Below are 11,095 nucleotides of genomic sequence, written 5' to 3'. Positions count from 1 at the left end.
TTATTTATCTTTTATTTGGGTGATTGCTTTGTACGTGGCCCATAGTTCAGCTTGTGTAATGCTACAATGTTTAGCAAATTTTAATCTGGCCTGATATATTGTCTTATTGTTGTTGTTTTGAATGCACACATCAGCTCCCACTCCGCACTCTTGCTTAGAACCATCTGTGTACACTATCCACTGAAAGTATCTGTTTGTTTCGGGATCATAATCGAAACTTATTTCGTAGCCGTGCATGTCTGCTGGGTATAGTTGGAGGCATATATCATTACTAGTTCTATCAATTTTATACTTTTTTAATAATATCAGGTATATTCCAGTAGCTGTTTGGAATAATTTTATTTTTAATACGTTTTTCAATATCCTCCTGTGTGTAACTGTGCAGCCGAATATTAGTGCAGAGCCAATTCCAAACTGTTTTTCTTGCCGTGATATGTATTGGCATTAGTCCAGCCAGTACCAGTATTGCATCTGTTGGAGCTGTTCGATAAGCACGAGTAATCCTTATTGCTGCTCTTCTCTGTATCGACAGTAATTTTTTGCAAAACTGTGTGTTGTTAAGTGCGTCTTGCCATACAGGGATAGCGNTAAAAGGTACTCTCTGTATTTATGTTTATACATGATATTTTAAGCTGTGATATTTTATATTAAAATCATTCCGTACATAGTCATCCTGCATGGAAAAGTTCTTTAAATATGGCAAAATTCTTCATTTTTTAACACTGTAAATAGAATAAAACACGTTTTTAAAATGTAATAAAGTATATTGAAAAAATTCTTAATTTCTTCAATTAATTCTGTAAATTACATTATTATTTACACCAATGAGATAATGGCGATACATAATTTGTTTTCTTGAAGTATTACTGGACTGAAAAAAGAAAAGAAATCATAGAACAGAATATGTTATTAGTTTAATAACTGGAAGATGATCTTAAATTTTCTGTTAATGGCAGAATGTTTTTAAATCATCATCTTATAAATTCAAAAAGTTGTTTAGCTCAAATATCAGAATACATTGTAGCAGTTATTGTTATTCTTATTCAAAATTATTATTATTAATTAGAATTTGTCCAATTAAATTGTTGCTTTCAGATTTATTCTAAAATGGACAAATAATTTGATCTTTGTAGTCAATTTTTTGAGATTAAAAATATAAATTACTACCAAGTATTGACGTTTCAGGAACAATTATATCCGGATTCGGTAAGACCAATTAATAATTAGTTACAAACACACAATTTGATTTAACAATAAGCAGTTAAAAGTTTTTAAAAAAGAAAAGCTTATTATATGTTTAAAAATGAAATTTATGCAGTGCAATCACCATTTTCAAAACATTTTTACCATGCAAGAAAGATTCTATGTCTTCCCCGAAATGCATGTTGACAAGTGACTTGTATAATAAGGCAAAAATCTGTAAAAAATCTCAAAGGCAAGTCTTTAATTATGGACAATAATTTTAGAATTTGTTACTTTTCAATTCTTAAGAAACCACTTACTTCCTTAGTCAATGCCAAAATTTGCAGATTCAAAACTCTTCTTTGATAATAAATCCCTTTAAAAAATTTACAATAATTTTTTGGCTTTTTAAAGATATCTCATTTTGTTGATATTTAAATTTACCATTTAAATATCAACAAAATGAGATTTGTTGGTGATAATTAATTGACATTTTAATAGATATTTATTTTTTTTTAATATTTGATAACTTGGCAGCACTAAAATACAGAGCATATACAGTAAGATTTTGTATCTTTGTTTAGTTTTTCTGTTATTGATATATATATTGTGCTATAATTTCTTCTTAGGATTATTATTTAAAATAAATAAATCAATCATTTACTTACTCCTTTCTAATAAGAATATATTTTCTGTAAATCATCCATAGACAAAGAAATATAAATTATAAGCAAATATGCAATGGTATAAATAAGCAATGGTAAAAATGCCCACAATCATCTTAATCCTTTTTGAGATAATCGCCAGCATTTGCATAATTTTCGAATACAAATTTTTAAGATTTAATTCGATTTCGAATCTGTTGATTTTATTGGCTTTTTCCCGAAGAGTTTACTTATAAATAGTATTTGCTAGTGCCCGAAATCTTAGAAAAAAGTTACGACGAGTATCTTTGGTCACGAGATAGGTTCTGCCAATAGAATAGAGAAACAATTTCCGTTTTGACCCGTTTAGCCAAATTCAAATGAGAAAAATAGCAAAATGATATGTAATTTTCTAGAAATTTAATCGAAAAGTCGAAATAACAGTTTGGTTGGAAGAAACTCTTGTCGAAGTCTAAATATAATTAGAACGGAATGAAAGCCAAGGGAAAAAGTATCGACGGAATTTTAAATCATCAATAAGAAGGAAAACTTACAATTAAAAAAGAATTAAGTTACATTAAATTATTATTATTAAAAATCATAAGGTCTGACGGAGTATTTACTCGTATTATTAATACTTTAACGTCGTATAATATTGTTTGGATAAATTACACGATAATTTGTTTAACACCAGACCCATCCCCGGAACGTTTCTGCATAAAATACGCAATAGTATTTCCCGGTTACTGCCCAACCGTATAATGACATAGGGAAAAAATGTGCGGGATGTTTCTCTACTTGGAAATAATTGCGCAAGGAGGTGGCAGATGTTGCCGATGGCCTAATCCCGGGAAAGAATAGGAATTTTTCCTCCCGATTTATGGGGAATGGAATAAAATCCGCGGAGAATGTATCGTTGCGCGTGTTTTTTAATTGGGTTTTTATGGAATTTAAAATGAATTAATTAATTTAAATTCCATTGAATTAATTAATTTAAATTCCATTAAATTAGAAATGTCTATAAAATATCCATTTAGAGCTGTGCTCAAACTTACAATTTTTGCAAGCTGGATAAGCATGTTATCAGTAATACTATCTGAGGTTCTCCTCTTATATAAATTTAGAACTAACATACAATCATAAAATCTCATTGCATCAACTGAGACACTGCTGACCCACGGATCCTCCATCTGTATTCGTCCAAGTGTAACTTACTTATTCTAGCATAATTACTATGTAATTCTCTTAAATTAATTTAAATTATNATTAATTTAAATTCCATTAAATTAATGGAATTTAAATTAAATTAATTAATTGTGCTAAATTAATTAATTAATTGTGTTAAATTAATTAATAAATTGTTCGAACCCTAAAATTTTATCCGAGATCAAAGATTCACTTAAAATGGCCGAATTTCCGTGCGGCCGTTTTAAGTTTAAGTGGAAGAAGGAAAAAAAACAAAATATTTCGGTGTCTTTCTAAAATATTCGTTGGGCGTCTCCGCTGTTTATAAATATTTCGGAATTAATTTATATTAATGAGAATCGTTTTTTGATTTAAACGTGAAATTGCACGAAAGAGAAAATAATCGACTTTTAAATATATCAGTGATTTGCTTATCGGGAATATTAATTTACGACTTTTCTAGTACAAGGGTGGAATTACACGTTTATTTAGAAATGTAAATGTAATTTTATCGGTTTACTTTTCGGATAAATACGCTTAAAATCCTGTTAGCCTAGTTATTTTTACGAAATTAATTGGATGGACGGAGTTACGTCTCACGTCGCGCATATGCACGAAGTTTGACGTAATACTTCGATATTACAAATAATTCGTAAACGGAACTTGGAAATTTTTTCATTGTTTATCGAAAAAACTTCAAGTTCTAAAATGTCTCCGTTTGGCATTTATTTTGAATTTTTTAAATAAAAATTACTTTTTTGTTTCTACTTTTTACTATCCTGGTTATTATGTATTCATAACAAGGGAAAGTAATGGAATCGTGTCAAATTTGACCCTCAGACTTTTTGCAAATCTCCACGCTTTGACACCTCCCGAACAAAAAAGTAAAACAGCAGAAAAATTCTGTGGATGTGTGTGTATTGGCTTCTATTTCGTTTAATGTCTCAGGAAGGGGTGAAGATAAAGAAACGACGGTAGCTTGCGTATAAGGGGCATCGAGGCTATTAAATTTTGATGAGGGGAGGAAAGATAGAGAGTGATCACGTGTCATATTTCGCGAGGGGGTTGGGCTTAATGAAGATTTTACTCTCATCTTTGCCCTCAAAATTTAGTCCTTTATATATTTTTAATTATTATAAAATAGCAAAGTTGTTATTACAAAATCTCGCAACAGATGGTGCCACATATAATTTTTATTTATTTATTATAATTAATAATTAAAAAGTGATTTTATTATAAAATCTCATCGCAGTCGGGAAAGTTACGCAACCCGTTGTTGGATTTTTTATAGTCAAAATCAAAGTCGTTTACTGGTGAACTCCAGTGTTGTTCCACCTAGTAGGAATACCATTTACATTTCTAAAAATAAGTTTACTGGTTTTTGAATAAAAATCCCAAAATCATCATGAGTACATACTATAATTAATTGTAATGAACTGTCACTTGTAAAAAAAATACTATTTATTTTGTTGTTATAAAAAAAAATTATTTAAAAAAAGTCACAAATGGAGGGTAATATGGAATAGGTGGTTTAAACCATTTGAAAATTAATTAAGACTTCATAAAATATAGTTATTTTTAACTATAAATTTCTAACTATATATAGTTATAGTTATTAATATAACTATAAATTATGTTCATGTCATTCCTGCTTCGAGTCTATTTACAAAAGTCACAGATATACAGTAGAGCCTCGATTATCCGACCCAATTGGGGACTGGGGTTGGTCGGATAATTGAAAAGTCGGATAACCGAAAAGTATGAAAAAAATCCATTATCAGTGTAGTATATTATTATATCCCATGTAATTAGTATATTAGTATACCGCTATTAACCTACTTCGCGTTGAATTTTCATCGATGTTAAGCCTAACAAAAATTTTTTAAAATAATAATCGTCGCTATTGTATCGTTAAAAATTAGAAAATTAAGCCTCGTTTAAATACTGGCTCCGTTTCATGGTCGATCCAGTGTTGCCAGCTAAAACACGTAAAAATAATATTAAAGTAGCCAAGACATAGCCAAATATTGTAGCGCCACATTACTAGCGGACATTTGAAATTTGCCGACTAGGAGGGTCGGTTAACCGAGGTGACTGTTAATCGGAGGTCGGATAATCGAGGCTCTACTGTAATTTTCTCTCTCTGCTCCGGTACAATCAAGGTGAGCCCACAGAGAACAGCTGAAGCATTGAATCCAAATTTTCCCTCGTTCATCTTCGGAGAATTTTCCGTTACAAAAGATACATTCAGTGTCTTCGTCTTCTGGTTCTTTAGTTGATGGCATGAAGTCCATTACAGATGATACATCAGAATGGAACGATTCATCGCTGCTAACGCTGGAGTCATCTCTAGTAGGTTTAGGTCTAGAAGATATTTCTTAAAGATATTTCTAGAAGATATTTTAATTTCTTAACAGGTGGCCTTTGAATGTTTGGCTTCTTTTGTTGTTTTGAAGCTTCTGGTTCATCCTTTTTTCCTTTTCTTTCAGTTTATCCATTTATCCTAGTATTCCATAATACTCGACACACCATCTTGGAAAATGAACTGATGTTTTTTAGCTGACAAATCATTGTCAGCTAAAAAACGACTACAGTATAACAAACTACAATTCTTTTAGTGTACAGTACATTATGCTTAACATGAAGTTCAAGTCACATGTGTACTAGTAGGCTAAAATGTTTGAAAACTTGCCTGCAAAAACTCTTGAAAATCACAAAACATACTTTGTTCTGTAGTGCGTGGTACGACGACAACAAGCGGTCAACTCTCAATGCACTGCATCGTGGGAGTCTTTCTTGAGTAGTTCATGGTATTCCCACGTAATAGCTGCAACAAACAGAGCCGAAGCCTCGGTATTCCATATTTCCCGACTATTCCATAATACCCTCCTCTCCTCTACTTTTGTACTAATCCAGTACCTTTTGTCCCATTAACCAAAATACCCACCACCATTTTTCTAGTGCCATTCATGAAATCCTGATACCTTTCCTTCCAATTTAGTACCTTTTAAAAAATTCATTTTTATCCTCTATTTTTTTTACTTAGGCAGTAAATAGATTTTTTGGGCTCTAACCTCCAACAGTTCCAATGCTAAACGATTAGTAGTGCTCAAAATGATCACTAGAACTGTGCCTATTGTGTTGTAGCAGTACCGAACCGTCTGAGTAGCAGTAGAGTGTCTAAGCAGTCCTAGCCTAGAAGGCTTTCCACGTCTTTTCTCTCTCTCTCTCTCTTTTGCTCTTTCTGCACTGTGGGCACTGAGAGAGCCTCTTATATCAGGCTCATTGTGGGTTCGGCCAGGCCCACAATGGAGCGACCAGGTGGTAGGGGACGGGGCCCGACATATCCGAACGGACCACCCCCGAAAAATTCCTGGGGGATTCCTTGACCCTCCCGGATTCGATCCCGGGTCCCCCAAAGCGGTAGGCTGCCACCTTTGACGCTCGGCCAATCCGGCCGTCAAGGCTTTCCACATCAAGGATGGATAGGTAGAAATTTTACATTAACTTTTTGACGTGTTAAAGTTTCGCCTAATACAAACCTATGTCAGACAAAAAGTAACCAGAAAACCACGAATAAAAGTGCCACAAATCAGCCAACATCTACCAAGTCAAATTCTCCATATACCACTGCTTCAAATGAAAATGAGCCAACTGGGACAGGAAGTGCTATTTTACAAGTGGACTCCAGAGTTTTTGAAGATGTCAACTCGTCAAATTTAGATGACACAGACTCTGATGAAAAGGATGAAGAAAAAACTGTCCATGGTTCTAGGAAAAAAACCAAAAATGATAAAGGAAATCAGTGCAAACGACAAAAAGATGCAATTTCGGAAGCAAAAGTGAGTGGGAAGTTGTATGTTCAGAAATTTAGAGTAGAATGGCTTAAAAAAGATAAGCTTACTCGATCTCATGGTGATCCTAAGAAAGCTTATTGTAAACTTTGTCAGACTGTAATCGCAGGAGGGATTGCACATTTAGTTCGTCATGCAATGCATAAAAAACAAAAATTTGGCTAACACAATAACTGATACTCCCATTGACGCTGGCTTTAAAATGCCAGCGTAAAATCTGGACATTTTAAAATGGCTTTAAAATGTCCAGATTCTAATATTGCTAAGAATATTAGGTGTGGAAGGAAAAAACTTCAAGCATTATTAAAACAAAACCTATATTTTTCAGTAAGGAAGAAGTGGAAGCTGTTTTGAACAAGCAGAAGTTTTCTCTGTTAATTGAAGTCGAGATAATAGTCGGTGGAATCACGCTCGACATTCCAAACACCATCGTCAAACTTTTAGGCTTACGGGAAAGCGGCGCCGAACGTCACACGTACACGTTTACACGTTTAAAACGTGCGCCTCAACCTCTCTAATAACTACTCGAATTCAACGAGAAGTTAATAGTAAGGTGGCACAATGGTGGAGGAATAATCCAAAGTGTTCCGATTGGTACGATATGATCGAAAGGAGCTGCAATGTTAGATTAACACAGTGGTTCTCAACCTTTTTTGTTGATGTACCCATTAGCCCATTAATTGTTTCTCAAGTACCCCTTATATTTTTGTATGTAAATTTTATAATTACTGCATTAGATGTATACAGCCCATATAACTGCGCGCCATGAAAAAACTCTAACTAACTAACTATAACTAACTACTTATTTTACGTAAATAATAATAAATTTAATCAAGTACAGTACATACATTTATTTATTATTATTTGATAAGTATGTTATATAAAATCACAGAAGTCATTTCAATACATGCATAAATTACATTTCCTAAAAATAAATAATTATAATTAACAATAAAGAAAATTTAAATTATTCTTTAATAATTTCTAACAAAATTTAATGGGATATTTGTTGGGATAAGTCTTCAGTAATTTTTTCAAAATTTGGTTCCCACGTTGTTAAAGAGATTAAAATTGTGTACTGATCTTGAAAATAATGGCTGCGAATTTATAACGTGCAGAACAATACATGAATCTTTCAATTTTTGTAACAAATGTAATGTCTAAATTCGCTAAAGTAATGAACACATGCAGTGACACGCATTGCATGGTGAGGGTACATTTCAGGCCTCGTTATTTCTAATACCAGTAGTTCAGTAAAAACACGAAAAGCCCCAATCTTATGGAGCAATAATAATAGAATAGAAGAAAAATTTTTTCTATTCTATAATTAATGCTCGGTTAAACAGTAATTTTACTAGACTACAGGTTCACTCGGCACTAACGGCACAAACAGTGGATAAACAAGTTGTTTACACTATTAAAAGGGAAATCGGTGTTCACACTGGGATATTTTAAAGCAAGTTTTTGTCGTTTCTTGTTTCTTGTGTTAATAATTTACAGCAAATTGATTAACATACGCCATTTTATAATGAAAGTTAGATGTACCCCTTCGATTTACGCTCGTACCCCTAGGGGTACATGTACCCCCGGTTGAGAACCACTGGATTAGCAGATACCGTTCTATGTTAAATTCTGAAGAAAAATTAACTCTTCGTTGTAAAAAATTTATTTTTAATTTTTAATTTTTTCTATATTGAAGTTATACATGAATGGATATTTCCCCCTAGTGTTTTTGTATATAAATTTCTGGCTTTTTTACTAAAATGTCGGCGCTTTATGTATGCTACTTCACGTTGAGTCGTGAGCCCAAAACAAAAACGTAGAAAAATAAAAACGAAAATTTCGTGAAACTGATGACCAACTGATGGAGCTGTGAAATGTCTTGCTATTGTTGCTCAGTATTTTGATGGGCATTTGCAGCGTTGTAGAGATCGTTTTATTGGTCTAATTGCTGTTGAGCCAGCTACAGGTCAAAATATCTACAGCAAAATTAAGGAACTTTTTACTAATTTTGATATACCTAAAAGCCAGTTAATTGGTTTTGGAGCAGACAATGCGTCTGTTGTGATAGGCAAAACTACTGGCGTTCAAAGTACTGTTGAAGGACATCCCACAATTGTTTGTTTTAGAATGTATATGTCATTCGTTCGATTTATGTTCTTCAGCAGCATGAATGAAACTGCCACGAACTATTGAAGATTTGTCGCCAATGCGTCGGAAGTGTCGGCGAGACCGTTGGCCGAAGGCGTAGTACCGCGCCAAAGTCTTAAAACGGTGGCGTTACTCACCTAACTCGAGATCGGAGGAAAATTTAAAACGGTTAACCGATTTATGGGCCACTTTGTACCAAGCTCCCGTAATTCGGTCGGCAGAAATTTTACACATCGATGTAAATTACAAATAAATAATTCGTACTAGATTCAAATTCGAATTTACGGCGAAACCAACAAAAGATAAATTTCCGTAGGGAAAATATTTTAAAACTCGCAAAATTAAAGTCGACCACGGCGCGGCGCGTCGCGTCTTAATCTCGTTGCCGTAATTCGACGTAATCCAATAAACGTCACGAACGAAGCTCCACAAAAATTCCGAATAATCACAAATGCGTTACGAAAATATAACCGTTAAGAAAATAAAATATTTGATTACGTAAAACACAAAATAAATTTAAACGTAAATTCTACCGATTGATAAGAATTTAGTGGATAGATTTTATCCATCTTCCGGTTCCGCGGCATAAATTTCGCGCGTCCGTGACATTTTAACCACAAAATATCTATCAGCCAAACAGACATCGAGTTAATATTAAGCCATGGCAATTTAATACGCGATTAATTATTATAAGAATTTTCCTGGACGACGGTCGGTTGTAAAAGTTGTAAAATGGCCGCTTTATTCCGTAACGTAGCGGAGGATTGCGGTTAAAAGTCGTGTGGGAATTTAAATACGAAAAAGTAACGAGCAAGTACCGGTAACAGATAAGTGTCGTAAAGGATACTTTCGCCACTGGCTCCACTTATACACGGGAATATGTAATTGGGTTGACCGCGTTGCAGAATTATAAGAAAGGAATTCGATTATGTCCGCATTTATCGGTACGGGAGAGAAATTCTGATAGTTTTCCGAAATAAAAGCCGGCAAGAGTGGGAAAAATTACATAAAATATTCCTTAATTATTAGCCAACGAATATCCTGCCTCGATTATGAGATAGGGAATTAATTGCCCATCTCATATAATCGAGATTGTTGATAATGATGATAATAAGCGCAGAGGTCCAAACGGTTAGGAGTTGAAAGTTGAAATTTCGTACACAGTTAGGTATTTCGTGAGAACGTACACTAAGAAGGGATTTTTGGAAATTTCCCTCGCGGGTAGAGGGAGAGAGTTAAGGATTACCCCTTAGAATTGATTCTACTGTATTATTTTAGATGCCTATAATTATAAAGGTTATCTTAGGTAAGGGTTTTATCACACCGAGTGACAAATCCAACACATTTTAAAAATTCTTTAAATTGTATACAGACGTGTTAGATTGGGCACTCGGTATGACGTAAGATAATCTTTGTAAATATAATTCTGTGGCTGTACGCCATTCTATTTTGTATAGTTTTTAATTTAATTTTATATTCTATCTCTCTAAATTTATCCTTCCTTCCAATTTCCTTTGTTCGAACTTCCGAGAATTTGGACTTACCCTTAGCCCACCAGGAGGTAAGGTGAAAACAATAATCTACGACGAGGCTGGAGGGGAAAATCGAAATTCCAGTAGACATTCTTGGGCCGGACACGAGAGACAACGGACGTGTGGCGGTAAGGCTCGTAAGTGGAATCCGACGAGCGCTGAAAAAAAGGAGAATAAAATTCATCGCAAAAAGAGACGATCGGTAGAAGCCAATTAACACGCCTTTAATATTGTGTGGTAACTTTTAACGTAGCATTCTAATGCGTAATATCAAATACCGAATTTCGCAACGTCCGAAAGCAAACACGACCGAACATCGTAACGTAGTAAATAAATAGTTACCAACTATAAATTAGCCTGGGCTACAATATAATTTAACATACGTAACTTTATAATTAAGTTAATTATAAAAAAAAAACAAGTACATTCTGTCGTTACCATTGCAGTAGAAGTATAAACAGAAAAGGAATAGAAATTGATCGGACTTTGTTATATCTACGACTGGAATAAAGTCCATAGTCGGCGTTGGAAACGTCAGGTATTTTGT

The 11,095-nt window shown here is 33.7% G+C and overlaps 1 long non-coding RNA gene across 1 annotated transcript; it reads right to left on the bottom strand.

The window, feature by feature from the left end:
* Nucleotides 1–645: 645 nt before the first annotated feature.
* LOC111632956 lies at nt 646–11,084 on the bottom strand. Its single transcript, XR_002757968.1, has 3 exons — nt 10,987–11,084; nt 10,561–10,706; nt 646–722 (listed from the first exon to the last, which is right to left on the bottom strand). It is a non-coding gene; the product is annotated as an uncharacterized LOC111632956 (long non-coding RNA).
* Between the last annotated feature and the right edge of the window lie 11 nt (nt 11,085–11,095).

Source organism: Centruroides sculpturatus, unplaced genomic scaffold (genome assembly GCF_000671375.1).
Source record: "Centruroides sculpturatus isolate CEXI.00-Female unplaced genomic scaffold, Cexi_2.0 scaffold624, whole genome shotgun sequence".
In the NCBI taxonomy this organism is placed as follows: domain Eukaryota; kingdom Metazoa; phylum Arthropoda; class Arachnida; order Scorpiones; family Buthidae; genus Centruroides; species Centruroides sculpturatus.
The sequence above is the reverse complement of the archived record's forward strand: the minus strand, read 5'-3'. Positions and strand labels throughout refer to the sequence as shown.